The following is a 22,182-nucleotide window of genomic DNA, read 5'->3' on the forward strand; positions in this document are numbered from 1 at the left end:
GAAGATTATAGGGGAAGACAGCCACCTTGAGATGGATGTCCAAGGCGACCTTCCCATATGAGGACAGTTACATCAAGATACTGCCCATGATGAATAATTATTGGCAACTCGCTGAAGGTCTGCAATACATTCCAGAAGGACCAGAAAAGGGAGAAACAAAAACTATAACGCTGAGCTACTTACCATGCAAATGGAGAGCAAGAGAGATAGGAGGGGAACGGGGATGCTGGGAAAGGCCACAAATTCTGATCTATGGACAAGTATACACAACTGAAGGCTGGGTGGATGGAGTAGTAGCAAAGCGGTAATGCTCGCAAAGGCAGCAGTGATTAAAGTATAGGAAGAAAATGACAGGTGCCTCAAAGAATGGGATAAAAGCGCAAGACTGGTGACCTGGGTCGACAATGAAGCAGGACCTGTGCCAATAATCCCACTGACGACGCCAGCACTCTGCTTCCAGAACAATGGTGAAGAAGAGGTAGGAGAAAACGTTGGGTGCAAAAGAAAAGAAGCTATACCAGAGATGGGAATAGGGACAGTGGTCCTAATGGATCATTATTGGGCTTGTGGAGTGAAAGCATACAACAAAGAGCCTCCAAACTGGGGTGGAATATGCTCCCTGATGTATGTGAACATGCCTTCCCTCGTAGTCCCGCGGAAGGATCTACAGTTAGATGAATTCCCCAGCATGCAATACAACAGTAGCAGAAGAAGATCACTGCCACCCGCATCCAACAACTGAAAAGAAGCTGAGGACGAACTGAAGCTTACAAGGGTGAAAAGAGAAGGAAACTACTTGTGGGGGCACTCCATAACAGCACTAGATGAAGAACAGCTTCCCACAGACTGTTTAGTAGAACTCAAATGTTATTCACATCATTGTTTCCTGGGGTACAGGTGTATGTCAATGGTAAATGGCTGCAAGTTACTCGGTGGGAACTGATAGTTACCATCTATTCAACGGTGAATGGCTTCAATGCAATAAAAGAAGAGCTCAGAGCTCTATCCAGAACAGATATGTCCTAGATCTCCTCACAGCCATGGAAGGAGGAGTATGCACAAAAATAGGAAGTTTGTGCTGCACGTTCATCCCTGACAACGATGAAGATAACAGGACACTAGCAGATGCGGTGGCCCAGTTGTCTTACGTGCATGCAAAAATGGAAGCAGAAGCAAAGGGAACGGGCAAAGACAAGAGCTGGTTTTCACATCTGTTGTCATGGATGCCTTCCTGGCTGGCAGATAGCCTAAAGGTACTGGCTGGAGGACTAATATTGGGAACAGCATCTCTGTTTGGAATAAAACTGTGCATTGCAAGAAGTCAGAAGACAGCAGAAGTAGTAGGCATACAACTGCTGATGGAAATACAGAAATGAGAGCAGATGGATGACATCATCATCAAGGAAAGAGAGAGGCTGAGGCAACAGATAGCAGCATCTGACATGTTCCCACCTGGAATGAAGGTTGATAATCCCCTCAACCCGAAGAAGTAAATTGGAAGATGGGTCTACTTTGTGCCTGAAGGGGGCTGCTTCTATATGTGCTATTCATTCGAAGATCATGTCAACTACTATGGACACCTAGCAGGAATAACTAAAGTATGGCACCCGATTCACAATGAAAGGAACAATGTGAATGGTTGTGTGTTTGACAAGTCGAACAGAGGGGGGACTGAAGAGGGGGAACCAGAACGTACCCTCCATCCAGGAAGATTTTATTATTTTGCCATTAGGCCTGCTACAGAACCACGGTAACGCAAGAAGCAAGAAGAGTTTGTGTACATGCTTGCAGATGCTCATATGAAAATAACCCCATAGTGTGGCAGGAGTACCCAAGGGACCTGACAGCCATAGCACACTAACTTGTAGACTATTTAGAAGACGTGTATAGTAGAAGCCAGACCATGGCTCAATAAATCTAGCAGGCTGTGATCGGCCTAGAAACGGGACCCCAAGCCTCACAGAATCATGCATAGCAGGACTACTGTGGCAGCAGCAAAGCCAATGCCAAGGTTGCAATGTTGCAACTGGCATTCCTCACTATGAACTTAAGAAACACCAGCTACAGGAGAAGCGAGCTCTGCAACAATATACAGAATAATTCGGAGTTCCTGGGCTCACAACTATGGTCTCCACGCACGTGACCAGGTGGAGTTGAGTGGCTTCCAAGATTACGGTTTGAGAAGAGCAACCTGTCCCGCCATCCAGACAATAGCTGCAACATATTGTTACAGTCACATAACCATACTGCATTGGGAAACAGAGAGCGCTCATTACGGCTATGGGCTACACACTGCCAGGATGCTGACAATTAGTTGCACCTTGCTGATACATAATTACACAAGGCACTATTCACAGGTGTTTCACGACTGGGAACAGAGCCAGTCCCAGGCTCGGGGGCTCATGGCTCATCCAATCATGGCAGAGGACCCTCGGGGTGGACAGTGGGGGTCACCAACCAATCACGAGGCTTACTCACTGTAACAACGTTGGTGTAACAACTTTTGGAGAATGGCTAAACATACCACCTCACACTACATAGGCCAATAACATAGCACCTCTATAGTGTTCCATATGGGACCTACTACTCAACAGCCTATCCCGAGTTAGGATAGGTTTTTGAAATGATTCCCGGAGATGACACCAATGGTGAAGTCAGATGCTGACAAAACTGGCCTGCAAGCCAGGGTCCGTTGAGAGCTCTGTGGATGTTCTTCCATGTATGTGATCCCTGTGGTGTGTTTGTCATAATAAACTGCAGTATTCCTTGGCTCTTTTGTGGACCTGGCATTCTTGATTAGGACTAAGGGAAGGAGTTAGGCCTTCCACAGACTTGCTCCAGTGGGCACCCAATGTGGCTCGGCCAAACCTGGGGGTCCACCCCTAACACAAGCAGTTAACTCTCTCCTTCACATCTGAAACCACACACTTAAGAGCTAATGTGAGAATGAGCTGTCTCCTGTCCCCCTTACCTTTCTAATCACTCGATGCCAGGGGAGTGATTGGAAAGGTAGGGGGACAGGAGAGGAAATGCAAGTACACACCCCACTCCACAATTTCAATTGCCAAAAAAGTATGCTTATTAACAGCGAAGCCCAGGCACCATTTAATGTCTGTCCTGCCATGACTCTGTAGGTCAGCCAGGCGAGCCAATATAGTGCAAAATGTCAGGGGGCGGGGGTCTAGAGAACAATAAGCTCAATGGTGTTTCACCACGGTTGAGTGCCACAGAGAGGAAAATAAGGTACAGATCAGGATTAAGTTGACCGTCCATAGAAATAAACTTAAGGCAAGAGCCTCATTAATGCACCCCCTGAGCCTTGACTGGAGGGGGTGAGCAGGGCAAAACTGATTGGCTGGCATCTGAATAGCAGGGGATCTGAGAGCAAAATGTTGCGAAGACAGCTCAGCAGATTAGGAGACTGTTGCAGAGATGTTATATTTTTATACCTTCAAGTAAATTATACAGCTTTTTCCCTACTCCTGCTGGTACATGTGCTGTGAAATATGTTTTGAGGATCAGTATGGCTTGCTCACTTCACCCTACAAGCCACAAATGCTTATATTTTCTATTAAATGTATTTAAGAATGAACACTCTTTAAATACACAGTTTGCATCGCATTTTATCACAAACCTCCCCCTTGATCCTACTCAAACATTTGGGCACAAAAGGAATGAATGGCCATGTGCAACTGTGGGCCGCTTTTGCATTGGAGCTGAGACAATTGTATGCCCCAGTCCTACCCTGGCAGCCAGTATGCAGACGCATACATATTGTACGGTATAACTCACAATGAGAACTGCTCCAAAATAACCAAACTCAGGTGCACGTACCAAGACATGCCTACACACCCATTTCAACCCATCAGATTCTGCAACAGCAGAACCCCGGCTCTGGAACTAGTTCTAAACTAACTATAAGCGTAAGACATGTCGTCATTCTCACTAGACCAAGTGAAAAAGTGCAGGCGCAAGGGGATTGGAAACGTTTGGTGCACAGCACTGAAGTATTTATATGAATCTTGGGAGGAATACGCTAAAAAAAACACTTTCGTACTGGAAACCGAATGCATAATGTGCAAAGAGTAGTGCAAATAAAAAAGTTGCACTTTAAGCAACATATATAAACATGCCAAACAAAACACACTAATGTGTCCCAAATTAGGCAACTTGCCTTGCAACGAATCTTTATATCTAGGAAAGCAGTGGCTATTTTGTGCCGCCACCGAGCCTGCACAGGGCAGATTAGAATGCCCCCACATTTGCAGGCCAAAGGCCTTCTGCAAATCACACAGGGTCACGAGGAGCCCTACACATTAACCAGAACCAGCACACATTCAAATGTGGCTTCTAAAAAATGCAGCACATCAGATAAGTTATATACAAATAAGAAAAACAACCAGAGAGACAAAGGAAACGGGTGTAAAATAAAAATGATAGCACCCGATGGAAGAGAACACAACAAAAAGTAATCTGCTTTGTGTGCACAGTGCTCTCGCACATGGCAGATAAGATGACTGAGCTGCGGAGCCCCCACCTTCACGGACTCGGCAATGTAATCTGCGTGGGAGTAGGCATGTCAAATTGCTTACCAGTAGTGACTGGAGCGGCGAGTAGCAAATATAACAGCGTCAGTGGCTCCAGAAGAATGATGGCTATGGCGAAGGCGGCTCCAACGGCAGCAACAGAAGAAGGATGATGACGATGTTGGCTCCTGAAGCAGTTTGATGGTGGAGGCGGCTCCTCAAGATGGCGTGTGTTGGGACTGAGTGCAGTACCAGCCATCCTTAAGAAGGCCTATGGCCTGATGTCTTGCTGTGTATACATCATGGGGCGGAGCCAGAAGAGCGCTCATGGTGCCAATGTGCTGCTCCGCCCCCCCACTCCATACCGTACAAGGAGTTTTTTTCTTTTTCTAAGAAACAACCCACGCTAATGGCATGGGTTGTTTGGGGTTGACTCTGGTCGAATCACGAGATCCGGCTACACATCTGGTGCTGGATCTTGGATCCAGCGAGAGCCAGCCCATTGGCCAGCGCTGTACAAAAGCCAAAACTGTTAGCTTTGCCAATGCTATTTCTGACAGGAATTCAGAGAAGGACACTCATAGTGCTTATAAATCGAGTGGATGCAGGCAGAACTGGTTAAGAAATTTTTATTACACCAGTAGCTGGTTCAAAGTTCCAATTAAGTCATTAACTCTCAGAAGACTGCTTTGAAAAGACACTGGCAGGCAGTTTGAGCCCAAAGTTTCACGGTAAGGCTTTAAAAAGCTAGCTCAAAGTGTTTTGGGTGGGGAGGGGGAGAATGTGGGTGGGAGTGGCCCTAGGAGTTAGCATGGCCATGGGGGCAGTCAATGGATGGGTAAATAACCAAACAGCACCTACAAGCTTTGTGCCCCTTTTCATATGCCATTTCTCCCTAGCTGTACTCTCTTGAAATAACTTCAGCTTATAGCTGGTAAAGCACCACCCAGTAGCCAAAACAAAAAATTAAGTTATATTCCAGGTTGTCTAGAGCCAGCAACCGCTAGATAATTATAATTGTTATTTTAGCACGGGATCGGGATTCAAAACTGTGTTGGGTTGCACTGTCTTGCTTCGAAGACCAACGCATTTCCCCTGAGCTACCCTTCGTCCCCATGGGGAGATGAAGAAGAAGAAAGCTTTCCAAAATCAGATTTTTTCACATTCAAATCTGGGCTCCACAGATGCAGCTTATTACACAATTTCTGGTGCAGCGATTTTCTGTTCCATTTCTTTCCTTGAGATAAGGAATGTATATCACAAAGGATGAGCAGAGGTTCCTCATAGGCATGGTTGTGATCCATCTGACCTGTTCATGAGCAGCTGTGTGCCTGTTTGCCACCTCAATGCCAGACTTCTCTGACAGTAATGCAGAGTGCCTTGAACACAATGGGCCTCATTATAAGCATGCCGGTCCTGTAGTTCCCGAACCCTCATACTATGTTCTGCGCTCGCAGGCGCCTGTCAGTTTCATTTGAATTGCCAGCTAAGTTTCTCACATTTTCACACATGACACTCTTTCCTCGGCCCTAAGGTCGCTAGGTTCAGATAAGGCCTCAGAAGATCCACCACAAACACTGCAGCCATAACATCAACTTATAATGTCCAACCCCTCCTCATTGCTGCTCTAAATCCCCATTTGCTGTGTGATAGAGGCAGGCAGCTGACTCGTGAGGGCCGTGTTCCAAATAAAATGCCCATATGACCTGTAAAATGTTCTGAAACAGCAGCACTTCAAGGGTTAGGCCTGTCTTTACAGCCAGGTGAACACCAGCCCTCCCCACTCCAAGGCGGAATCCCAAGAAAGAGCCCCTCTGCAACATGCACTCCACCTTTATAGTTCTCTAGTCTGGAATACTACTTCCATAGGCCTTTTTAGCTCTATCCTAACATAGCCTAATTTCGTCACTGCTAATTCCTTTCCAACATGGCATTTCTGTCAACTACTCCACACATTACCATAACTTAATGACGTGTGATGAATGCTCCATCCTGCCCACAGTAGCTTCTGAGTATAACCAAACTGTGACGGATTGCTATTTGGCAAGTATGTGAAAGCCCCATCTCTTTTATTTTTATTCAATAATGAAATGATGCTGGATAATTCCATCTCTGAAAGGGTCATCTGCTAATCTGATTCCCTTTTCATAAACTCCATGCCAAAAGCATTGTATGTATCTGTGTCCGGCTGCATTACTATCCTTATATGCTGCGCCTGCTCATCCAGTGGCACAGAGCAGGTTCAGAGGTCAAAGTTGCCAATTTGACAGCTGCAGTGACAGCCAAGTCTCTGCAGCGCAGGGGCTGAATTTGAGCTATGCCCCCTATGCCAAAACTATGATGATCATAAGTAGCCCACCATAAAGGAAGGATAAACTCTAAAATAAAGATATACCTGTATTAAGGCATGGTGCCTGGCGCTACTTATGATCATTGCAGCCACATTCAATATGATATCACACTTGCGTCGGCTCTTTGTGAGGGTAGGTAATTCTCTCCACCAGAGCCAGCTGCCCACCACGCTGCTGCCCTAGGTGCACGCATCAAAGGATCACACCCATTCAAATGGACTAGCCTCACACCAGGGTGCTGTATTTCTAAAGGCCTTTGAACCCTGTAAGAAAGGAATGGGGAGGGGTTATAATTAACACGCTTAATACCAGCGAGTGGTTTCTAAGCGCAGTATCAGGATTTGAACGGTTCCATGTAATAATGTCGCCACAAAAATCTCGCCATGCAAAAATATCACCGAAAAATTGGTGTTTTTGGGGCGACATTATTGCATGGAACATGCGGGGACACCCCCGCAACCCCCACAATTTTTTTTTGTTTTTTTTAAGAAAACATTTTTTTATTTTTTTTTTAAAAAAATTTTTGCCCCTGTCCCCATATATATGGTCAGCCAAATAATATCGGCACAACATTTTCCCAGCGATATTAGTTACGGCGACCATATATATGGGCATATTATTACCTGATAACATTTGAACCAGTGTTGCGCTGTGTTGTCTTGCTTCCAAGAAAAACGTGTTGAACCTGAGGTATCCTTCCTCCCCAGGAGAGTAGATAAGAGGACTCTACAGTGGAGGTATAATTCCACCATTTTGTTCTCTGTGCCTCTCTCTCTTTCCTTTCCCTTCCACTTCCTCTGGAGCAAAGCACTTTGTGTGTGATGTCAGAAGGGCAAAGTCTACTCAAGAAAAGGGATTGAACCACTAACGTGACTATCTTTAGTCCAATAACCTATGACTTTTACTTTAAAGGAAGGGGTCTCTCACCACTTCTTTGATTCACTCTAGAACAACACCTGAGAAGAATTCATTGGACTGTTTTTAAGAGAGTTGTACTTTCCAAAGCCCTCAACCAATTAGGTGAAGGAGGAAGGAACAGTCCAAGGCAGAAGGAAGCTCTACCTTTCTCCTTTCTACCTCCTACCCACTCCCAGGGCACATTTGGAGTGGCTCTTGCTGTGGCCTAAGACATGCCACTCTGAATCAGAATCTCTTGAAGCTGAGAGAGAAGATCCCAAACTCACTCATCCTGTCCTTAAGCCACTAAACTGGGGCTCACAGCATCTGGAGGACGAGATCAGCTAACGCTCCCCGTTCTACCGCCTCAGCGCAATTTGAACTAACGTCGAGCTGCATCGATGCTGAGGGATACCACCAGTGCTAACTTCTGGCACCCCTCTGAACCTTCCAACAATTGCTTGCACATTAAACCTCTCTGAGCCTGTCACCTGCTAGGCTCAAATCAACTGCTCAGCGCCAGGACCCAACTCGCACTGCTGGCGAGTCACTTGCTGACTCTTACCAGGGGTTACACCAGATCTTCTCGCAATTAAAACTTGGTTCTTTTTTTCATTGGCTCGTCCATTTTTAGGCAAATGTTTTATGTACTGTGGGCGTTGTAGCAAATCTGTTCCTTGGGTCTGTTTAATGCCATATGCGTCAGAACGATGCTTTTATTTAAACTTGTTAACACCCCTTTTCCCCCATGTAACTGATATGAAGTGCAATTCAATCCCACATCTAATTTCTCATTTCATTTCTTGTTTTGTACATATTTAACCCTCAGTGGCTCCGTAGAATTACCGTCCATTTGGTTCGAGATTTTAGCAATAGGAAATTCTGACTTTCAAATTATTTAGAGCATTGTATCTTTCAAGCCCTTGCCATTATAGCAAGCTGGATAAGGCTTTAGTAGGATATTCCAGCATTTGCTTTTATGATTATAGATCAGATTGTTCATATCAGTAAATGCGCCACCTTCATGTCAGTGCAACACTGTTATATTTCTTGCCCATGACACATATTACAATGCTCCCTAAACCTTTTACATATATTGCTGTCAATCCGCCATAGCTGATGTCTGCTGTCCACCTCGCCGAATAGTTGGTGGCATGGCTGGATGCGGAAACATTCGTGCATTTGAGCAATCCCTTTCCCATTGAAGTCTTAAAAAGCAGGTAATCAACGTGCGTGCCAGCCACAGAGCCCGTTAATGATGGTTAGGGAGTTGAGAAATGTCATACACGCTGGTGCAATTCCCGTTATGCTTTAGTTACATTGGGGACAGGAACCCAACCACTGGCCATCCTCAGGCATACCAGTTCAGGTTCCAGCTGACATTCTGAGAAACCCCTCGCATCGTCACCATGACCCATTCATCGTTCACTGAGCTGCCATTCACCCACAGTCACACCATTCTAACCTCCTGCAAGGGTGACTAGCAGGATACAGTTTCACAGGACACATACAACCGACTCGCAACTCTATTAACATCATACAGAACTCACCTCACAGCCGAAGGTCAGGGATCAAGGGAATGGGAAATAGGACTTGTCTTTTAGCCCATGAACCCCATTCTCTTTGAAGGCACACAACACAGGTTTCACCAGCATGTGACACATGCAGGGTCAATGTAGGCCAGACACAGAGCAACATGATGGGGTGTTGCTAGGTCTGGAAAAGATCTAGGGCTACACTAATGTCAGGGCTGTCGGGACCCGGGGCTAGCTAGCTTTTTGGGTGTAGGCCCTGAGCTTCTCTCTATGGCTAGACCCAAAAGACCAGGGGTTACAGCCCCTTCAGTCCCCCCCTAGCAATGCAGACCAGGGGCTATAGCCCCTTCAGTCTCCCCCTAGCAACGACGGGGATATGATAATGGAACTTGACTTTAAGCCTATTAAGCACCCTACCTCTGCAACTGGATTCATGTTCAGGGCACACAAAAAGACCCCTGAGAGCCTTACAGCATAGTGGTGGTGAAGGGGTGAATGCAAATGTCATGTGAACATTAGATCCTGGTGGAATGGGGGAATTAGCTTAATCATGACTGGGGGGGGGTGCACTAAGAAGGACAGTGACAAGCGAAGATCTTCGGTGTTGCATTACATTTACAGTGCATGCACAGAGTTGTTTATTGTTGCCCAAAGTGCATTCTGGGATGTGCAATCTAATCACTTCAGATGTTTACTACTTTTGTCACAAAATCCAATGCAATTACTTACATGGAAGCATATACATACAAGTGTGTTAAATATGTCTAGACAAACTGTACAGGCGTATGTGTATTAAAAAATTACAGGCTCAAACATTAAAGTTCAACAATTACGATACGGCATACCTTAGCATATAAGAAAACTCTTGGGGTTTCAGTGCCCTTGTTACAATCCATAACTCAGAATGAGAGTAGCCTTCTCCCAAGTGGGTAGTTGTCCTCAGTACTTCACTGGAAAGGAATGAATGCTAACTCTGATATTGATTTATTGACTGTGGGTAAAGGAGTTTGAGGCACCCTCTTTATGTTTCTGGATGAATGGAAGGTGGACGAATGTGGCTGCAGGTGAAGTAGTTGTCCTGCTGCATTGGGGCAGCCCACATTTTGGATAAAGTGGTAATTATTCAATCTGAAGCAGTGGCCAGAGTTTTGTGTTTTGGTGGAAATGCTGGAAGCTTGAGAGTCAGTGGTGGCCCTTGGTGTGTGGACTGCAATGTGGCTGCCCAAATTTTGGGTGAAGTGGTGCTCATTCACTTTGGATCAGTGGGCGTGGTGTTGCCACGACCCACCTCTTAAAACCCCCCAGGTAGGCCCATAAACCAGGAGGGGTCCCGACTCGGGCCCCCACCAAGCTGAAGCATCCTTTGCCCCGGCCCTCTTGGGGCCAGTCCTGGCGCCTTTGGCGCCAAGCTCATGCTTAATGAGGACTGTGCTTGGGAACTACCTTACTTGATGCCAGTCAATATGGAGGCATCCACATAGCTTGGTTTTTTGGAACCAAGCTATGCGGTATAGTGTTTTGGGTGTAGTAGCCGAGGGACTACTTTTCCTGAGGCTATTTAAACCACGCCCGATTTAGAAAACACGCTTCGCGTTACTTTGCAGTCCTGCAGCGTGACGCTCATCGTGTCCAGCAGCATCTGTGAACCAGGAAAGAACCGCACCTGAAAGACAAAGGAACATCGTTATTCGCAGCAGCTTCCCTGTGATTCCACCACTAGCTGCCCTCTGCTCCTGCAAACAACATCCAAGGAACAGCGAGCCTCCCGAATCGTCGGACCTGCAAAAGGAGGAAAAACAGGACATATACTTTTACAATTGCACCGGCGGCTTACCTCTCGAGTTGCCCATCGGCCAGCACCACCTTGGAACTTCTTGCTCTGGTAAGCGCCGCAACCTACGGGAACAAAGGACAAACAGGTAAGCAAAGGCAAGGCATTTGAGCGCTGCGCATAGCGCTTACCTACCGCCTCAAGGCGCTCTCACCATAATCACCTGTCGGTGATCCCAAATTCAACAAACGTCCCACCACGAAAAGACATTGGCCCTCATTACAACACTGGCGCAAAGCGAAAAACGATGGCGGTAAAGGATTACCGCCATCGTTTTCCGCTAGGTCCGATTAAGACCCGTGACCGTTAACTACGATGCCATTAGCAGCATCGTAGTTAACGCTGCCGCTAACTGCACTAAGGACACACGCACGCGACCACCCACACCGTAATTACCGGCATGGCGGAAAGGTACGCGAATGCCGACCCAAGCGGACATGCACCTAACGCCATCACCCAGCCCGTTAAGTACTTTACCACCATGCCGGCAATTACGCCATCGCGAACCAACCGTAAAGGGCCTTGTGCAGTGAATCCAGCTGCCACAGGTGCACAGAATCAGCACAGGTGGAGGCAATACAGACTCAGGAAGTACAAAGAGAGCACACCCAACCCCTTCCCAGACCCAGTCACACTCCACAATGATACCAATAGGGCTAGCAATGTTGGGGCTGGAGGACCTGATAGCAATGCAAGTGCTACAACTACAACTACAACAACAACAACAACAACAACAACAACAACAACAACAGGCTGCACAGAGAAGACGCAGGAGGAGAAGGAGGGCAAGGCAGGCCCAGCAAGGCCAACCAGCACAGCCAGTACCACCACGCAGGCAGCCCACAATCCCACGCATCAGAGCCAGTCCATTCAACCTCACTGCTGAGCAGATCCACACCCTGTACCGTTTGGACCGGGACACCATCACCGCCATCGTGGACCTGACGCACAACGACATCGTCAGCAAGATAGAAACACCAACTGCCATCCCACCCCTACTGAAGGTAGTGTCTGTACTCCACTTCCTGGCCACAGGCACCTACCAGCACACAGTGGGGCACTTGCATGGTATTTCACAACCATTATTCTCATGTACACTGATCCAAGTGCTCGATGCCCTCCTCAAGCACACAGACGACCACATCTCATTACCACGGTCTGCCCAGGAGATTGCAAACACCAAAGTGGGTTTCCATGCACTAGCCGGCATACCTGGTTGCATTGGTGCCATCGACTGCACCCATGTGGAATTGGTGGTCCCACATGCCATGGAGGTACCGTACCGCAACCGTAAACTATTTCACTCAATCAACGTGCAGATGGTCTGTGACTCCAACAGGATCCTCACACATTGTTGTGCCCGATTCCCCGGATCAACCCATGATTCAATGGTCCTGAGGAACTCCACAATACCACGCTACATGGAGCGACATGCAGGCCCAAGATAACCTTGGTATGGCAGAAAGGGGTGGGGGAATGATGCATACTCCACCTGGCAGAAAGGGGGGGGGGAATGATGCATACTCCACCTGGCAGAAAGGGGGGGAATGATGCATACTCCACCTGGCAGAAACGGGGGGGGGATGATGCATACTCCACCTGGCAGAAAGGGGGGGGATGATGCATACTCCACCTGGCAGAAAGGGGGGGATGATGCATTCTCCACCTGGCAGAAAGGGGGGGGATTGATGCATACTCCACCTGGCAGAAAGAGGGGGGAATGATGCATACTCCACCTGGCAGAAAGGGGGGGAGGGAATGATGCATACTCTACCTGGCAGAAAGGGGGTAGGGAGAAATGATGCATACTCCACCTGGCAGAAAGGGGGGGGGAATGATGCATACTCCACCTGGCAGAAAGAGGGGGGGAATGATGCATACTCCACCTGGCAGAAAGGGGGGGGAATGATGCATACTCCACCTGACAGAAAGGGGGGGGAATGATGCATACTCCACCTGGCAGAAAGGGGGGGGTGATGCATACTCTACCTGGCAGAAAGGGGGTAGGGAGAAATGATGCATACTCCACCTGGCAGAAAGGGGGGGGATGATGCATACTCCACCTGGCAGAAAGGGGGGGGGGGAATGATGCATACTCCACCTGGCAGAAAGAGGGGGGGGAATGATGCATACTCCACCTGGCAGAAAGGGGTGGGAATGCTGCATACTCCACCTGGCAGAAAGGGGGGGGGGAATGATGCATACTCCACCTGGCTGCGACTAGCAGAGACGATCATACCCTAAAGCAACACTAACGTAATCTCACACCTGTAGACATTATGCCTGACCAAAGCAGCCCCACCATGTCAAAGAAGGTGTGTTCCAACCATGACACAACCATCTGCAAGTGCATTGTACCAATTTGGACCATTGACTCCAACGAAATGCACCTACATGCACGTCACTATACACCATCTACTGAAAGGCCTGTCCCACATAACAGCGCACAAAGGAGGCACATGACGGACAGAAACACCACAACACCACAGCACAGACAGCAAGGCCCACAAAATGTCCCTATCAACATCCGGATAGTTCACTGGGGTCATAATGATGCAGACAGCAATGTAGCAATCATGTGAGCATTGACATCACAGGACACGTGCCAGGTCACCTAAACATACGGCATGGACGGACACAGTGGATGGGCACTCACAAGGCACTCGGCCACCCTGCATACATGGTTTGTTGGCATGCAAAACTGTCCATGAGAGCCATGGACATATACCGTTTGCATAGCGTGAATCCATCAGCGCAACTGAAAGTGGTCCAAAGTAACAGTTCAATGTGCATGTTGGCACGTCATGTTCAGAATTAGATGTAATGACTGACACATACATTGTTTCCTACATACAGGTGATGCTGGCTATCCCCTGAAGAGGTGGCTCCTTACACCAGTCCGGAACCCACAGAACCAGCATGAGGCGGACTTCAACCGTGCCCATGCACATACCCGTGTGGTGATTGAGCAGGCATTTGGCCTACTGAAGGCACGGTTTCGCTGCCTCAGCAGGTCTGGCGGGGCACTCCTGTACTGCCATGAGAAGGTTGCAAAGATTGTCATGGCATGTGTAATGCTACACAATATGTGTGTCAGACGGAATGTTCCACTGCCCCCTGACGCAGAACTGCAACCACCTGACGATGAGGATGATGAGGGTGGGGATGGGGCAGCACCTCAAGGAGGCAGCGATGCACAGGAGGGCCGTGAAATGCGTCAGAATATCATTGACCAATGCTTCTAGCACACACGGCTGGTGTGTGTAACATGGAGACGGCACTTGGGGCACTGTGTGTGTCTGGAACATGCACACTGTGGACTGTACACCAATAAAGCACACATATGCAATGAGCAATGTCCACGCATTTGACTTGTGCAAATCAAAAAAGTGTATTATCAATGTGCATAGGTCTGAAACACCCAATCCCCCCTCCCCCCTGAACTCCCCAACACACCCAATCCCCCCTCCCCCCTGAACTCCCCAACACACCCAATTCCCCCTCCCCCTGAACTCCCTGCAAAGGTGTGACGGTGCCCGTGGTGAAGTGGGTAATGTTCCATTGGTGCACTGGACGGCCACTATTGGCAGCCCCCTCTCCCGGCACCTGGGGCCCCCCTGCCTGTGCTCCTCAGGTTCCTGGATGACCTGCGGACGGGGCTGGCTGGGGCAGAACTTGCTGCGGAGGAGGTACTGGCCTGCTCGCTACGCCGTGTGTCCATGATTGTCTGTATGAGTTGACTTATCATATTCCGCACCGCGGCTAGTTCTGCACAAATGTCCTTGCTTGCTGATTGGATGGCTGCCTTGATGTTCTCAGCACATCTCTCCATGCCTGCACTGGCGCCTCCACAATCAGCAACATGCTGCGTCAGTAGTGAGGACAATTGTTGTTGCCTCGTTGATATTTGGTCCAGCGATTGCTGGAAATCAGGGGTAATGGAGGTTGCAATTGCCGGCCCAATTGGACTACTCCCCTCCTCCCCTACTCCCACTGTGCTGGGAGTGGCTGGCCATGTATCTCCAGGGTATAGCCCCTGTGTGTCGTCTCCGTGCAGGCTACATGGGGACAGGTGTGGGGAGTGAAGGTGGGTGTTGGGGGAACCTTCAGTGTCATCCTCCATATTCCCCACGTCGCTGTCGGAGCATGCTGCGACGGCAGCTGTCTCCCCAATGGTACTGCTCCCCGCAGACACATTCCCCTCAGTGGGCAGCAGTTGTGTGTCTTCCGTGGGTGCTATCATGGCACTTTCGTCGGGGGTCATTGCTGCCCTGGGCTGTCTTTCAACAGGGATTTTGGCCTGGTGTGGTTTGGGCATGGCTCCAGCAGAGGTGGAGGGTTGTTGTGCTCTTCCCTCTGTCCTGGGCTTCTTGGCTGGGGTGGTGCCACTCTCGTCCCTGCCGGTGTCCGATTGTGAGCTTGTGGTGGAGCAGAGGAGGGAATGTGTTATTGATGGGTCAGCGAACATTGAGCAGGCATGAAGATTGCCAAGGTTTTGAAGGATAGATGGTGGACTTTGTAGGCTGTGACATACAGGTTGTCTCCCTTTTGGGTGGGTTGAGCATGCAGAAATGTGTGTGTCTGCTGTGGAGTGTGCATGCTGCATGTGTGCAGGGTGTGGGTCTCCTGCTGATGTGTTGTGTTTCCCGTATGGGGCGACATTGTGATTTCCATGTAAGTGTAATTCAGGGTGTTTTGCATGGCTGAATTGGAGGCACCTACCTGTGTCTCCTGATGTCGGGGCTCTTCTCTCCATTCCACCAACGCCCTCAATGCACTCTATGCCGATCGTCGAGGCACAAATCTCCTCCCATGGCTGCATCTTGATTGGGGAGTCTGCTCCCCCGCCAGTTGCCAGGCCCAGGTTGCGATTGGCTGACAGTATGCTCCTTACTCGGAGCCGGAGGTCATCCCACCTTTTACGGCACTGTTTGGAGGTGCGTGGGGTGGTACCTACGGCACTGACCCGTTGTGCCACAAGTTCCCATATTTCCTTTTTGCGGGCTATGGCTGCTCTTGTCATTTCTGGCGAGAAGACGATGTCCGCCTTTTCCTGCAGCGTTTCTGCCAACATCGTTAGTTCTTCCCGACTGAAGCGGTCCTGCCGCTGCCGATCGCAGGCTTTTTTGAGAACTTTGGGCATGTTTAGGTGGGGAAATGGGTGGGTAATGGGTTTTACAAGGTCTGAGGGTCAGATGTGGTGTGGTTGGGTATGATGGAAATGGATTGTGTTTTTAAAGATGGCCGCCGTGCTCTTTCCCGTTGCGCCGCGATGACGCTACTTCCGGTTCCGGTTATTTACGGTGACCGCTAATTACGGTGACCGCTAATTACGGTGACCGCAATGATGGGTGGCGGTAGTGCACCTTGCGCGGCGTACGATGCCGGTAAGGGCCGTTTGGGGGTCATTTACGCCATGGCGTAGTTTACATTACTGGCATGGCGTAATGCTCGTGCGCGATGGGTCATAATGTGCCGCACTTTACGGCATCGGACCAAGGCGGAAATGCTAATTACGCCATGCCGGTAATGTTGGATACTTACCGCCTGGGTTGTAATGAGGGCCATTATTAGAAAAGGCAAGTCATCTTAGCGCCGCGCACAAGCACCTACTTACTGCATCAAGGCAATCGCAAACACCATCATCACCTGCCGGCGATTCCAAACTCAGCCCACAGCCCACCACAAACTTTCGCGCATCCAAGGAGAGAGAAAAGACTTTAGTGCAAGAAAGGCTTACAGTATATCAGTAATAAGACCTACCTGAAAGACTTCAAGGGGAGCATCAGTGAAGTAACTAGATCGCTCACCCCACAAGGACAACGCGCCCCTGCCAAGAAGGCAAGTCGGAGAGCACGCCAAAACAGATAACAAGGTGAGGAAAGGTCCGGGGAGGGGGCTGCGGGCATACCGGGTGTTGGGAGGCTCTCACCCCAGTTGCCCAGTATTGAACCTTGCCCACCTGTTTTCCAGGCAGAACTTCCCCGCTGATAATACCAGGGAGCGGCTGAGAAGGGTACCAGAGTCCCCGCAAGTGAGTGGTGTCCGCGTGGATACCAGGTGAGCGTAACAGAATGCGAAGCCTCATAAACCAATCCACCTGGGCGCCATGGAATCATCAGAATTAGACCAATTGGCTCAATTGTTGGGAGAGCTTCGTGCCGAGGTTCACTCCGCCAGACAGGAGACTTATTGGTGACTAAAGAGTGTACCGATGATATCAGTAGGCAAGTCTTGCAATCACAAGCGGGTCAGATACCTCTACCTGGGAACAACTCACCAATGCAAAACCCTAGCATGCCTTCCACTGCCTCGACCCCGGTACAAGTTGTGTTACCAGGTACAGTTCCTTTGGCACCACCAGAGAGGTTTGCTGGTGATCCACGAAAATACGCAGCTTTCATGAATCAGTGTCGCCTTCATTTTCTCTGCAGGTCAGGAGCATTCCCAAATGACCAAGCCCGTGTAGCCTTTGTTTTATCATACCTAAGTGGCAGCGCCGCAGATTGGTCAGTACCATTAGTGTCCCATGATGACCCTTTATTATATAACTTTGGAGACTTTCAGAGGGAAATGGAAAAACTCTTTTCCCGCCATACCCGAGAACAAGCTGCGGACAATGAACTCCTTTCCCTCCGACAGGGGAATCAGGATTTGTTAACCTACATCGCTACTTTTAACCGGTTGGTTGCTGAAGCCAGGTGGCCTGAAAACAAACGAACCACGCTGTTTCACCTGGGTTTATGCGGTGAATTAAAAGACGTTCTAGCTCAAGTGGTTAATCCTCCCCGAGATTGTTCTGAATTCATAGACTTGGTTGTGCAACTGGTCCACCGGTTGCAAGACCGAAAAGCTGACCAGTCTAAAATGGACCCTCGGCCAGTGTACGTTCGGCCTAGAGACAATGTAACCCGATTGCAAGACACTACTATGGAGCCCATGCAAATCAGAGGAGTACGGCCCCACTAACAAAACAAGAGTGAGATAAAAGAAGACAACAACAACTATGTCTGTACTGTGGATAGTCAGGGCATTTCCTGAAGGACTGTCCAGTGAAGCCTCCTAGGAAGACCGTTGGAGCCACGGAAAAAGATGAAGAGAAGGAGGGTCAGTCCGAAACTGCCCAGCTCGGCAAATGTAGAGGTCAGTTTGTCGAGTGAGGGAAAAGAGCCACTGACCTAACACTTTGCAATTCCAGTGATCCTAATTAATAACCAACGATCCTCAAGAATGCATGCCATTCAAGCATACGTCGACAGCGGAGCAGTTGGGAATTATATAGATCAGGACTTAGTTGCAGAGATGGGGCTTCCCCTGTGTACCAAGCCAACTACAGATAAGGTAACCACAGTGGATGGGACAGAAATCGCTTCCGGACCTGTAACCCGGCGCACAGCCGAGATAACCTTGCTGTGCCAGGACGGGCATCGAGAACTTATTTCGTTCGATCTCATCAAGGCTCCTCAATTTCGGCTCATACTAGGGATGCCATGGTTAGTAGCTCACAACCCTTTGATTGACTGGCGAGCAAGAAAATTAACCTTTCCCGACAACTGCTCCCCAGCCTGTTATTACCAAGAACAGAAACTTGCTTTCAATGCCTCTCCGAATCCAGAAGTGGTAACTTTGGGAGTGACAAGTACCCTACCTGAGGAATAGCAAGATTTCCAGGATGTATTCCAGAAGTATCAAGCAAACACGCTGCCCCCGCACAGACCCTATGATTGCCAAATTGACCTTGTTCCAGGTGCGCAAGTTCCTTGCGGTAGAATCTATGCTCTCACGGAACCCGAAAACCTTCATCTGAAGGCTTATTTAGACTAGTACCTCGCAAATGGATTTATCCGCCCATCCAAGTCCCCTGCAGCCAGTCCCTTGTTCTTCGTACCGAAAAAGGAAGGGGACCTAAGAACTTGTATTGACTACCGCGCATTAAACCAGATCGCTGTAAAGAACCGTTACCCCTTGCCGCTCATCCCAGAAATGCTGTACCAGGTCAAAGATGCGCAAATTTACACCAAACTAGACCTTCGAAGAGCATACCACATGGTGCGGGTCAGAAGCGGAGACGAATGGAAGACTGCTTTCCGCACCAAATATGGTTTGTTCGAATATCAAGTCATGCCCTTTGGGTTATGCAATGCTCCTGCAGCGTTTCAGTATTTTATGAATGATGTTTTGAGAGAGTTAATTGATGTCTGTGTCCTTGTGTACATAGATGACATCTTAGTGTACTCAACTTCAAAGCAAGAGCACATCAAGCACGTCCGTTCGGTCCTTTCTAAGCTCCGAGAACATCATTTGTATGCCAAGATGGAAAAGTGTTTTTTCACGTCACCAAAGTTGAGTTTTTGGGTTTTATCCTTACTCCAGGAAGCATCAGAATGGATCTGCATAAAGTGTACGCCATTTTGAAATGGCCCTCACCAACGTCAGTTAAAGGGGTACAGAGCATGCTGGGCTTTGCAAACTTCTATCGCCGGTTCATACCAGACTTCTCACAGGTCGTACACCAGATCACAGTATTGTTAAGAAAAAATAATAAGAAATTTGCCTGGACCGAAGAAGCAGAGGAGGCTTTTCAGGAACTCAAGAGAAGATTCACCTCCGCACCAATCCTGCGACATCCTCGCCCCGATCTTCCCTATATCGTAGAAACAGATGCTTCCAGCACAGCGATGGGGGCTGTCCTCTCGTAAAGAGATCCACTAACGGGCCAGCTACATCCAGTGGCCTTTTGGTCTAAGAAATTCTCTCCCCCGGAAATGAATTATGCCATCACAGACAAAGAACTCTTGGCAATCAAATCCACCTTTAAGGCCTGGCGGCACTACCTCTTGGGGGCCAGGCATACCATTACGGTTATTACAGACCATCGAAACCTGCAATACCTTAAAACAGCTAAAGCCCAGTCTTCACGCCAATTGCGGTGGCCCTTTTCTTCGCCGAATACGATTACGTCATCACTTTTCGACCAGGGGTCAGGAATGGAAAAGCTGATGCACTTTCTCGTACTGGCACGGATGATTTGGCATATACGCCTTCGGACCCAGTCCCCATCATACCGGAAGACAAACTCTTGGGACTCACTACGGCCTTAACCCAAGTCGAGCTGAGAGATAAGATTCAAGGAACCATGAACCCAGATACCTACTTCGCATGGCAAACTCGAGGGGAGCAATATTCTATTAAAGATCATTTACCCTTTTTTAAGGATCGATTGTATGTCCCCACCAAAGATTTACAACAACAAATTGTTGCTAGTTATCATGATTCTCTGATCGAGGGGCACCCTGGCATCACCAAGACTTTAGCCAAAGTAAAACAAAACTTCTGGTGGCCAGCCTGGCGTTAAGATGTCATCCAGTATGTTCAGTCCTGCGGAGTTTGTGCGCAAAACAAGTCGCAAAAACAAAAACCATCCGGTCTTCTGCAACTTTTAGACATTCCTCCCACTCCCTGGCACACTCTCTCCCTTGATTTTATCACTGACCTACCTCCCATTCATGGATTTAACACCATCCTGGTAGTCGTGGACTTGTTCTCAAAAATGGCACACTTTTTTCCACTCAAAGGCCTCCCTGACGCACCCACTCTGGCCAAAGTGTTCCTGGATGGTATTGTAAAACTACATGGCTTTCCATCAGTCCTGATCTCCGATCGACGTAGTCAATTCATCTCCAACTTCTGGAAAAAAAGTTGTGCAATGGCGCAAATTGACATCAGGCTATGCACGAGCCATCACCCCCAAACTGACGGTCAGACCGAGAGGACCAACCAGACCCTCGAACAATACCTACGGTGCATGTTACCCCATGAACTGAGGGACTGGAAAGATTTGTTATGGATAGCTGAATACGCATATAACAATTCCCTGCATTCCAGTACCGGACAAACCCCCTTTTACACCATCTATGGTAGACACCCGCGTACCTCAGAACTAGATATACCAACCAATTTGGAGATGCCAGCAGTTAAAACTCTTCACACCAACATCACCCAGGTTTTCAAAAAGGCCAAAGAACATCTTCTTTTCGCCAAAGAAAAACAAAAGCAATTCGCCGACAAACACTGGAAAAAAGCACCAGACTATCAGGTGGGAGACAAGGTTTGGCTGGCTGTCAAGTTTGTACCCATCAAAGGAACCCGGACTTTCCAACCCAGCTACTTAGGGCCTTACAACGTCAAAGCAATCATCAATCCAGCAGCCGTCAAACTGGACTTACCACCTAATCTACAGATTCATCCAGTATTTCATGTGTCCCTATTAAAACCAATGCAACCCGGTACACGGGTTGTGTAACGCTCACCTGACTCCCACGGAGGCGCTGGTCTAGTCTGGGTTGCTGTGGCCTCTTCGAGCGTGATGCCCAGGACTCGGAACACCGACTGAACAGGACCCTTAAATCTTGCTTGTCTGGCCCGTAGGAATATCCTTCTGCAGATGAGAAAGGGGATTAACAGTCTGCAGAATAGTGTGCTTGCTCCCCCCTTCCCCCCTTCGTTCTTCTCTAACTTCCTCTGAAATCCCCGGTTGAAGCTCACCTTATGGTTTTAAAGGATGAACTCTCCATCCTGCTTCTGGTGCAGGGGTGCGTGTTTGTCCAGTTACTTCACTGATTTTCAGAATGGCGCTGGCAAAATCCACTTGACTTTTCCGAGCGGAATGCCGTAAGTATGAAGATTACAAAAGCCTCCTTTTCTGTTGCCTTCCTAACCTGTGATCTGTCCTTTATTTCAGGTGCAGAATGAAGGCGATGCGTTGGAGGATTGAATTGCCGATGGTAAACTCAGGTGAGTCAGCGATGGGGGCGATCCCTCTTAATGTCTTTATATTTCTCCAGTAATGTCTTTTGTCCTTTCCCCATAGGGGCCGGGGTGCGGTACCTGCCAACGTAGCAGCGCCAACCCGAAATGAGGAATGATCCACCAACAGTAGACCGGTAAGTGTTATGGTGGAAAATTAGGCTTTCCTCATATGTTCCTTCTGCTCACCTTTTGTCTCTTCTTCTCTCCCCTAGGCGCAGAGATGTGGCGACCGG

The sequence above is a fragment of the Ambystoma mexicanum genome, chromosome 1q (assembly GCF_040938575.1).
Source record: "Ambystoma mexicanum isolate Mex_15411 chromosome 1q, UKY_AmexF1_1, whole genome shotgun sequence".
Classification (NCBI taxonomy): domain Eukaryota; kingdom Metazoa; phylum Chordata; class Amphibia; order Caudata; family Ambystomatidae; genus Ambystoma; species Ambystoma mexicanum.